General features: G+C 42.3%; 1 long non-coding RNA gene across 1 annotated transcript; it reads left to right on the forward strand.

The window, feature by feature from the left end:
• Positions 1 to 4,225: 4,225 nt before the first annotated feature.
• LOC124023655 lies at positions 4,226 to 6,158 on the forward strand. The gene is made up of 5 exons (XR_006836713.1): positions 4,226 to 4,955; positions 5,126 to 5,249; positions 5,341 to 5,644; positions 5,741 to 5,824; positions 5,940 to 6,158. It is a non-coding gene; the product is annotated as an uncharacterized LOC124023655 (long non-coding RNA).
• Positions 6,159 to 10,269: the final 4,111 nt, after the last annotated feature.

A 10,269-nucleotide genomic window follows, 5' to 3' on the forward strand; every position in this document is an offset into this window, starting at 1 on the left:
TGGTGTTTCACACCAACTGACTGGTTCTTCTGATGTTGTTCACACAGGAGACCATATTGAGACATTATCTACATCCAGAGAGCAACAGCAGGAAGATCAGAGCTAGGAGGTCTCACCACTGCCTACATTGAGGAGATTTTCCCAATTCTATCAAAGCTAAAAATACACACAGGAGAGAATCTGTATCTCTGCTCTGACAGTTCATAATTCAACACTGGAGAGAAGGCCTACTCCTGTTCTGACTGCAAGAATATTATCTCTCAGCAGAGCAACTTAACACCAATGTATGTATACACACAGGAGAGAAGCTTTACTCCTGCTCTGTTGGAAGAGTTTCTCTCAACATGGCCACTTAAAAAGACACCAACATACATAAATGTGAGAATCCTCATCAGTTCTCTGACTAGTGTAGATTAAAATAATTCCTTCACTTAATTATCAACAAGTTGTAACACACTCTATTGTAGTCCTATTGTTTCTCACTTTGAGAGATCTGTGCAGAGGAAAGGGAGTGTTATAGAATGTTAGCCTCTCTTTACTTTACTGATCAGTATGCACCTGGTCAGTTTTGGTGTGTTTTGATAGCTTCTACTGTAAAGATATTTAGAGCACCTTAGATTTGCCTTTAGGGTTGAATATCCTCTGTGAGGCTGGTTGACTGGGTGGTACTGCTTCCCTCTGCAGTTTTATTTGAGAATAAGCTGGTAGACACAACATGTATCCGATAGAGATGGTGTGATGATCAGTTTTCACCATTAGTTTGGGTGGATACTTTTTGTTTATTAAATTGTATTTTAAAACTAGATTTGTTTTTTTTAATCGTTAATGATGAATATATATATATATATATTTTTTTTTTTTCTTTAACCTTTATTTTACTAGGCAAGTCAGTTAAGAACAAATTCTTATTTTCAATGACGGCCTAGGAACAGTGGGTTAACTGCCTGTTCAGGGGCAGAACGACAGATTTGTACTTTGTCAGCTCGCAACTCGCAACCTTCCGGTTACTAGTCCAACGCTCTAACCACTAGGCTACCCTGCCTATATATATTCAATGTTATCTTATAAGGAAGGGTTGAATTTGGACTTTTCTGTAGTCATTAGAAGTTAGAAACAGGGATGTTTATTTAGGGTTTGAACTAACGGGTTGCCTCCCACAATGTAGACAATGGCTGTTGCGATTGAACCACATGATTAAAGATGCTGTCTTTGTCTCAGCTTAGACTTCCCTTAGAGTGTACGTCAGAGGTTCAAACTGCTACTATGCTAACAAGAATGAACAAGAATATAAATAAAGACCATATAAAGACATGTCTGTCCCGGAAAGTTGGCTGCTGTATACAGAGTCATTCTAGTCACGTTAACAACAAGCATCCCGGTTTAGGGACAGCAATCCCGTAGAGGTTTTAAACTGTATGTACTTAATATTTGAATGAAATAAAATGGTTTTAAAATGGTATCTCACCCCTTAATGCAGTGGTCAACAAACTACGGCCCGCGGGCCGGATACTGGCCCGTCAGCACATTTGGCCCGGCCCTCTGAACAATACCAGAGACGCTATCGAATTTTTTTCCTATTTGGCCTCCAGAAAAAAAATCCTGTCAAAGAGAGAACGGAATAATGGCGAAAAGGTTAGGTAAGAGAAAAATTTATTCAGAATGCAGGGTATTTAACCTGCAGTGGACAAACGATTATTTTTTTGTTCAATGCAAAGAAAAGGCTGTTTGTCTCATCTGTCAAGAGACGGTGGCGGTATTCAAAGAATACAATCTTCGCCGACACTATGAATCCCGTCACAAAGACAAGTACGATAGCTTGCAAGGCCAAATACGAGCAGACAAACTCTCAAAGCTAAAAAGTGGACTACTATCTCAGCAGAATACATTTGTACGCCAAGCTCAGCTGAACCAGGCATCCATTCGGGCCAGCTTTCGGTTTGCTAAACTGATAGCAAGAAGCGGTAAGCCTTTCACTGACGGAGAGTTTGTTAATAAATGTATGGATGCTGTCGCGGAGGAGGTGTGTCCCGAGAAGAAAGATGCATTTAATGCCGTAAGTCTGTCGGCGAGTACAATCACCAGACGCGTTGAAGAAATCGGGAGTAATGTATATGCCCAGCTGCAGCAGAAGACGAAAGAATTAGACTTTTTTTCATTAGCACTGGATGAGAGCACGGACGTGCAAGACACAGCGCAACTGCTCATTTTTATTCGTGGAGTTAGCGCAAACTTTGAGATATGCGAGGAGCTGGCAGCCCTCCAAAGTCTCAAAGGGACTACAACGGGAGAGGATATTTTTGACAAAGTGTGCCAAACCATGGAGAAGTTGGACCTGGACTGGTCAAAGCTAGCTAGCATCACGACTGACGGGGCTCCTAGCATGGTGGGCGAAACTCGCGGTCTAATAGGACGCATGAACCGGGAGTTGGAAAAAGGGGTCTCACCGCCCCGCTACGAGTCCACTGCCTAATTCACCAGCAAGCACTGTGCTGCAAAGTGTTGACGTGGGATTCTGTAATGAAGGTTGTGGTGTCGTGCATAAACTTCATCAGAGCAAAGGGACTTAAACACAGGCAGTTCCAAGAATTCCTGTCTGAACTGGAGTCTACGCACGGAGATGTGCTGTATTACACAGAGGTCCGATGGCTGAGCCGGGGCAGAGTTTTGAGGCGTTTTTACGAGCTGCTACCCGAAATTAACGCATTTCTTCATTTAAAAGACAAAACGGTCCCAGAGCTGATCGACCCAGAATGGAAATGGCACCTCGCATTTTTAACAGACGTGACAGAAATACTTAACAGCCTTAACTTGCAGCTACAAGGCGAGGGGAAACTCATTTGCGACATGTATTCACACATAAAAGCATTTGAGGTGAAATTAGCGCTGCTTTTGGAACAAGTGAAAAAGCGCAACTTCGTCCATCTTCCTGCTACCCAAAACCTGTCGACAGAGAACCCAGCGGTCCCGTTCCCAGCTGAAAAGTGCGTGGAAGCACTGGAAATGCTGAAGGCGGAGTTCGGTGTGCGATTCAGTGAACTACATGTTCATGCAAAAGAAATCCGTCTTTTTCAGAACCCCTTTGTTGCCGACATTGATGAAGCCCAGCCTTCATATCAGTTTGAGTTGGCTGAGTTACAGAACTGTGATGTTCTGAAAGACGCATTCAAGCCCAACAGTCTCATTGACTTCTATGCCGCCCTCCCAAACGACACATATCCAAACATCAAAAAACACGCAATGAAAATGTCCACAGTTTTTGGCAGCACGTATATCTGCGAGAACCTTTTCTCGCATGAAACTGCTGAAAACCCAGATGAGATCAAGATTGACAGATGAACATTTGCATCAGTGCTTGAGACTGGCTGTAACTAGAATGGAACCTGATATTCAACTTCTCACCAGCCAGATGCAGGCCCACAGTTCACACTGATGAACATACATAGGTAAGCTCACTTTTCTGACTTGAATGAGTCATTCTGAGCATAAACAAATATAATCATAATAAAATCTACTGGGATAAAATCCATCTTTACAACCATACTGGTAGTGAAATGTATTGTGCTGTGTAGGTGCTGTATCACTTAGTTCAGTTTCTCAACCTGCTTCTTTTGTGGTTTTCACAGGGAAGTTGATGAGAGAGAGCTGCAAACAGTGGTGTCTACAAGCCTACTGGAACCTACAAAAGGATTATAAGGAAGGAACACAAGAACTTTATGAGACTGCTCATATGTGTCAGAGAGATTCTGCTCTGACAACTGAGCTGAACTTTTATCTGTTAAGATTGTGCATGGCACGACAGAAAGTTAATGTTCCATGACTTTTTTTTCTATGAAGAACCCAGAGAGTTATTTAGTTATTATTTATTTCCTGTTTTTTCTGTGAAGAACTCAGAGAGGGTTATTTAGTTATTATTTATTTCATTAATAGTGTTATTATTTGTTTCCTGACTTTTTTCTGTAAAGAACCTGGAAAGGGTTATTTGGTTATGTGTGGCTTTCTGGAAAACAATACATTTTTAAGCTCCCCTACGATCGTCACACTTTTTCTGTTACAAACTGACACCGGCCCCCCATCAGAGAAGGGAAAAGTTATGTGGCCCTCACAGGAAAAAGTTTGGGGACCCCTGCCTTAATGAATGGGAAGCTCTCGTTAACTCTCCCACCCCGGTCTGTAGCGAAGAAAAAAGACTTACGGAAAAGCCGTGTGTGTGTGTGCGTGCGTGTGCTGGTGTGGGTGTGTGTGTTTCAAAAACAAAAGGTGTGTTCAACAATGCCCAGGCATCTGCACTCAAGGCTCTCTCTCTCTCTGCAGGGGTCGTTTGAAACCAAGGTTTCACTATCATGCAAACGGTATGTACAGATACCTGCCTATCCCCCATCAAAAAGTGTGACGGCGTCTCTTAAAATGGTGATTTTCGATTCATTAACACATATGCCTTTCAAATCCTAATTTATCTCACCCTCCAGAGGATGTGAAGGCTAAAAAGTCAACCAGCCCCCAGAAAGAATACACCATGTCTAGACCGACCCCCAGGGATAAACATTGATATTTCTAATCAGCGCATATACTAACCGTGCCCCCACTCCGGTCTATACATTTACATCGGACACCCTCCAAGGTGCTAACCCTGAGGATGTAGGAAATCAAAAGGGCCACGTCTTACTGTCTCGACACCCCTCCTGTTGTTTGAAATCACTACCTTTGTAATCTAAACCAAAATATACAGGGTGTTGCAAACAGGATATCGCCCGAAAAAACGTCACCCCCCATGCCCTGTAAATGCATTCCGTAGTATCTCTCCTTTTGAGACAAGACCGAGGAGCGAGTGTCCGATCCACTATGTTCGCACCGCTTTAGCGCAGCTACAAACCCACAGGCCAGCAACCCCGAATAGTTATCGGACTGAACATTTAAAAGGATCATCTGTGAATCCGTCCTAATGGAGCTTTCTGAAGGTGAGTTAATGAAAATATATATATTAGATTTGGATGCGTGGAATTGTTTGAACATGAAGGATGTTATTGTAATATTAAACATGGAGTTATATGTGTTTTAAATGTGGGTCAATGCACGTATTCTTATCATATAAAATGTTAATATTATCTAACGTTAATATTATCTAAAGTTTGTAGGGTCTCCAACATTTACGCAGCTGCTCAGAGGGATAAATGATCTGGAACAGACAGCGTTAGACGGCGATTCTCAGGAGCAAATCGCATGCAGCCAAACCCCGTCACATTATTGTAGACGTAAATCCAATAATCACATACACAAGAATATTTATACATTCAAAACAAAAACGTGTGCACCCTATATTAAAAGCTATTTTTGTGTTTACAGCTGACATACAGCCAAGAAGAATAACGGGGTCCATGTGGACCCTGAACGGCTTCGGAAGAGCAGATGACAGATCCGATGACACAGATGCAATTCTCCCGTTCTGTACGAACGTTTTTTCAAACACACCGAGAACAGAGGATTTAAACGTCCGGTCAACTCCCCTGGGAACCTCCACCAGCTCGCTCCATATTCCTAACCCAAGCAAACAACGCACAACTCCGGCGCAAATACATTGCTCAGAATCAACCCCTCCGGAAAAGTACGACAGGACAGGGAATTTACGAGACGGCGCTCCATGGACACGGTATGAAACCATTATATATATATATATATAATTATTATTATTTATACATTTTTAGCCTTGAATATGTTAAAACAAGGACAAATAATGTTTTGTCAGGCTCCAACGAGACAGGCCTGGCAGAATCGGGAATTCTTGGTGACAAAAGTCAAGGCCCCCCCCCCGGATTCGGTCAGAACAGAGGTAATGTAATTATGTATTGTTAATATATAGTATTACACCTGAAATGTGTTTGACATTTTTACCTGACATATTTTTATGTTTAATAACCTATTTTGTATGTATTATTTTCTTTCAGACTCCTCCCCGGCGTATAATGGCACCGAATACCTCACACATCTTAAGCGCGAGGAGGATCCCGGCTCACCGAACATTCCCAATGAAACAACCAAAACGGAGGATTTAAACCTTATAAATGACATTTCCGAGGCAGACGACCGGTTATTATGGGATGCGGCCAACCTTCTTGATTCTGCCAATTCTGTGGTGACAACAGACGGATCTGAAATAGAACAAGCTAGGTTTTCACAGCCTTTTCCAGGGCTCTAAAATCCCGAAAGGTTTTGCTACACAGACGCCTGGGTGTTTTACTAGAGCGCCAATACCGTCAGGATATATCCTTCTGGCATAGAGCAATTCCACGTATGTTAAACAGCAATCCGATTAAAAAACGCAAATACAGGCGTTAAAAGCATATATGTTACACGGATCCTTCCAGAATAACCCAAGAACACACATCATTAATTATCCATATGGCTGACCAAACAGACCTAGGCGAGACAGTTGAAAACCTCTTATCCCAGATACCGCCAGAATTCCAAGCTATAATTAACCATATGAAAGAGGCGGGGTAAACAGACATAATACCGATAGATGAAAGCATATTATCACAGATTCCAGCCGAACTCATAGAAATTATTAATCGTATGAATGAGTCAGCGCCGTCCGACGAAAACCTGTTATCACAGATTCCCGAAGCCCCCATATCGCTAATTACCCAGATGAAGAGAGCCTGAGATCTAATTCTGCAACACACACCCCTCAAAACCAGACATTAACACCCATGTCCGAAGAGTCTGAAACGCAATACGATGTTTTTGAGGAATTGCAGAAAATTGTCTAATAATTCAGGATGGAAACGGTATGGATAGAAGTGTTCGTGTTGTGTACCGAAATCAATTCAACAATACAGAGATTCGACAGTTTTTCAATTTCGCATGGGTGAATCAGAATCTTGACTATGCTGTGTTTTACATAATGATATTGGACACTCTGAATGAACTGTTAGAAAGGGCTAGAGATTATGGCGAACCACGTGATGTCTTACAGTTGGAAATTTGTGGAGATTGCCTGTATAACACGGTATCTCTTATTTTGACCAATGGCGAAGCAGATCTTGAACAATTTATCGCCCTGCTAGAACGACTTGTTCAGTCAAATGTATCCGTCATAGCCGATAGGACCCTCGAGCTTGTAGTGCAAATAATAGGTCAACCCCAGGGTGGTGGTGGGCAGAGAAGGAAGCTAGATAGCATAATGCAGTCAGAAATCATCAGCAATAAAAGGGTCTACCTCAAACGTTCACAATCCCGGTAATAAGCTATGCTTTGCAATAGGTCTGTCCCATTTACTCAACACGGGATGTACTGATCTAGCGGCGTTACAACGGTATCCGGGATGCTGTGGCTTTCTCTGACATACTCAAATTTGAAAACTTTCTAGATTGTGATATCAAGATTGTGGTTTTGTACCACAGTAGAGCTAATGCAGCTCTCTTGAAATTCCAAAACAACCCCCAACCTCACCCTCAGACTCTGTACTTTTATGTGCAAAACGAACATTACTATGCCGTTACTAACATCACAGCGTTTTTAGGCGCACCATATGTGTGTCCATCCTGCCATACCGTCTACACCCGAATGGGGGGGGGGCACTTGTGCCATTATAACTGTTCAGTATGTCTGGATAAAAATTGTCCTATGCAACCCTTACACTTGACACCCTGTGAGGATTGCCACCGCACATGTCGTTCGACCTACTGTTACGAAAAACACAAAATTGAAACATGGCACCCCAAGGCCTGTAAATCTGTAAGCAGTTGTGACATTAACAAGAAATGCCCAAAATGCCATTGTAATTACAACCTTAATATAGATAGCCCTAAACCGCATGTGTGTGGAATCATACATTGCTCAATCTGTAAAGGGCCTTTGAAAAGCAGAGACACTGAAGTGGTTCAAGAAGTGCAACACAAGTGTTATAATCAGCCCGTGGCTGAAGTTGAACATTCAGAGAAATAAAGTGTCATATGATTTTGAGATAAATCAGCAATCAGGGGTTCATTTGCCTATTTTTGTATCGACCATGACTTTCAAGGGTGAAAAGTGGTCGGCCGAGGGACCCAATTGTGCACTGTTCTTTCTAAAACACTTTAGAAAACCCCAATACAGAAACTTCACGTTTATAGCACACAATGCTCGAGCCTATGACCTTCTTCTGAACCCCTTGATACAGCAAGGCGTTGCACCCAGTGTCATAGCTCAAGGTAGTAAAATCTTGTGTTTTGTAGACCCCGCCTTCAACCAGAGATAGATTGACAGTTTAAGCTTCTTACCCATGAGATTGGCTCAAATGCCAAAGGCCTTGGGTTTTGAAAACTCTGTGAAAGGCTGGTTCCCCGCACTTCTTCACATCTGAGGAGAATCTACATTATATTGGATCTTATCCCTGCCCCGAAATGTACGGGTGTGATCAAATGTCTCCCAAAGAGCGTGAGAGATTCATGACATGGTACGAGACAGTAAGACATGGCCCCTTTGATTTCCATAAAGAGATGGAATCATACTGTGACAATGATGTGGTTATACTTGGTGAAGGATGCCTCAGATTCAGAGAAGAGGTAATCAAAGATGCAGGCATTGACCCCTGGAGTTGTACAACTATTGCATCGGCGTGCATGAAAACCTATCGTATGAGTACAACGGTTGTTTCTTCCACGGTTGTAAATCTTGCTTTGTGCCCCCGGCCATGTGTGTCCTAACCCAAAAGATTTTTGTGGAAATGTATCAAGAGTTTCAAAAGAAATTGGATTCTTTCCAGGCTACTTTCAGGTTAAAAGTTGTGGTTTTGTGGGAGCACGAATGGACAGCCCTCAAAAAGTCTGATCCTCATGTTCAAGCCTTCCTTTCCAGCTACGACACACTAGAACCCCTGGAACCACGACAGGCCTTATTTATGTTTATGGAGAGTATATGCATCCTGCTCTGATAACCACTCATTCACTTTAGAATCACTTAACCGGCTACCTGTTTCTTCGGCTATAGCTCTCTGTAAATGTTCCTTACCCCCATAAGACCCGGGGTTAGAGGGATTATAATAAATGTTTTTCAACATCTGCTCCGCCATCCTTCTTGCCTCTCTGAGGTACAATAACGTTAATGAGCCACTTTCAAATAACGACAACATTTCATTTTCATTATAGAAATTTTATTTTATTCATGCATCAAGTATTACGTATACAGACAATTCAGGATTCTTTGCAGGATACATGTCCCAGTTTTCTCAACGATCACAGCATGCAACACCCTGTATATTTGGTTTTGATTTAGACTTGTGTCGCTGAACTTTTAAAACACACATGTCCGATATATAAGCATATAAACAACAAATATGATACACGTTACAATTAAATGGTGTTTCAAACAAATAAAGTAAAATCTTAGACAAAGTTGTTTCTAGTTCTTCAGAATCATCCACAACATGATTCATGATTTGTTCCATTTTCAGCACACGCTCTACATTAACCCAGGCATTGTGTGTTGTGTAGAATGATACATCGTTCACTTTATTTTCAATAATCTGATGCATAACATTTGTAAGTTCTCTCAAAAGAAGACATTTATTTATTATCTCTAACATCGTATACACATAATTGCCCATTGCATTACATCTAAATAACAAAATGTCACTCGGTCTCTTGGGGTTTATTGAGCCAGAAAGTCATCACATCAGCCACCACAGCTTCCCGGTATTTATTGTCATCCAACAGGGTGTGTCGGATTTCTTTGAGTTTATCGTGGATGTAGATTGCCTGCTTCAGTTCATGTAGGAATGCCGTGGTTACCAAGTAAACTCTGGGGATAGATGGCACAAGACCCATAGACTCCAGGGCTCTGACCAGCGATGGTATAAACCTGCAGGACCAGTCTTTTCACCAGCTCCTCAAATTGGTTGAAGAAGTAGTATCTTGGCGGGTCATATACGGGCGCTTGCTGGGGTGATTGATCTCACAACCGATGCATTTCTCTCTGATATATTCTCCAATCACCACGTCTAAAAGTGTGGCTACAGAGGCCTTGATGGTGTCCACAAAAATAGTACTGACCACCCCATCAAACACGTCCTCAGGCTGTGTATATGAAGGGGGTTTCGTGGGTCTCGCCAGGGGGAGTAGAAAGCGGGCTGAGAGGCATAAAGTCCTTAGGGTCTGGCCCCATGTCGTATCGGAGTCCCGGTATGTTGTATGAATATCCATGGTGTATGATGAAATGAAGAACTGGAGGCTTTAAGGGCACCTTTTATTGTTGAACCAGTCCTTTGGGTATCAGTGCGTGGTTAACGCAACCGCG

Source organism: Oncorhynchus gorbuscha, unplaced genomic scaffold (genome assembly GCF_021184085.1).
Source record: "Oncorhynchus gorbuscha isolate QuinsamMale2020 ecotype Even-year unplaced genomic scaffold, OgorEven_v1.0 Un_scaffold_1670, whole genome shotgun sequence".
Classification (NCBI taxonomy): Eukaryota; Metazoa; Chordata; class Actinopteri; order Salmoniformes; family Salmonidae; genus Oncorhynchus; species Oncorhynchus gorbuscha.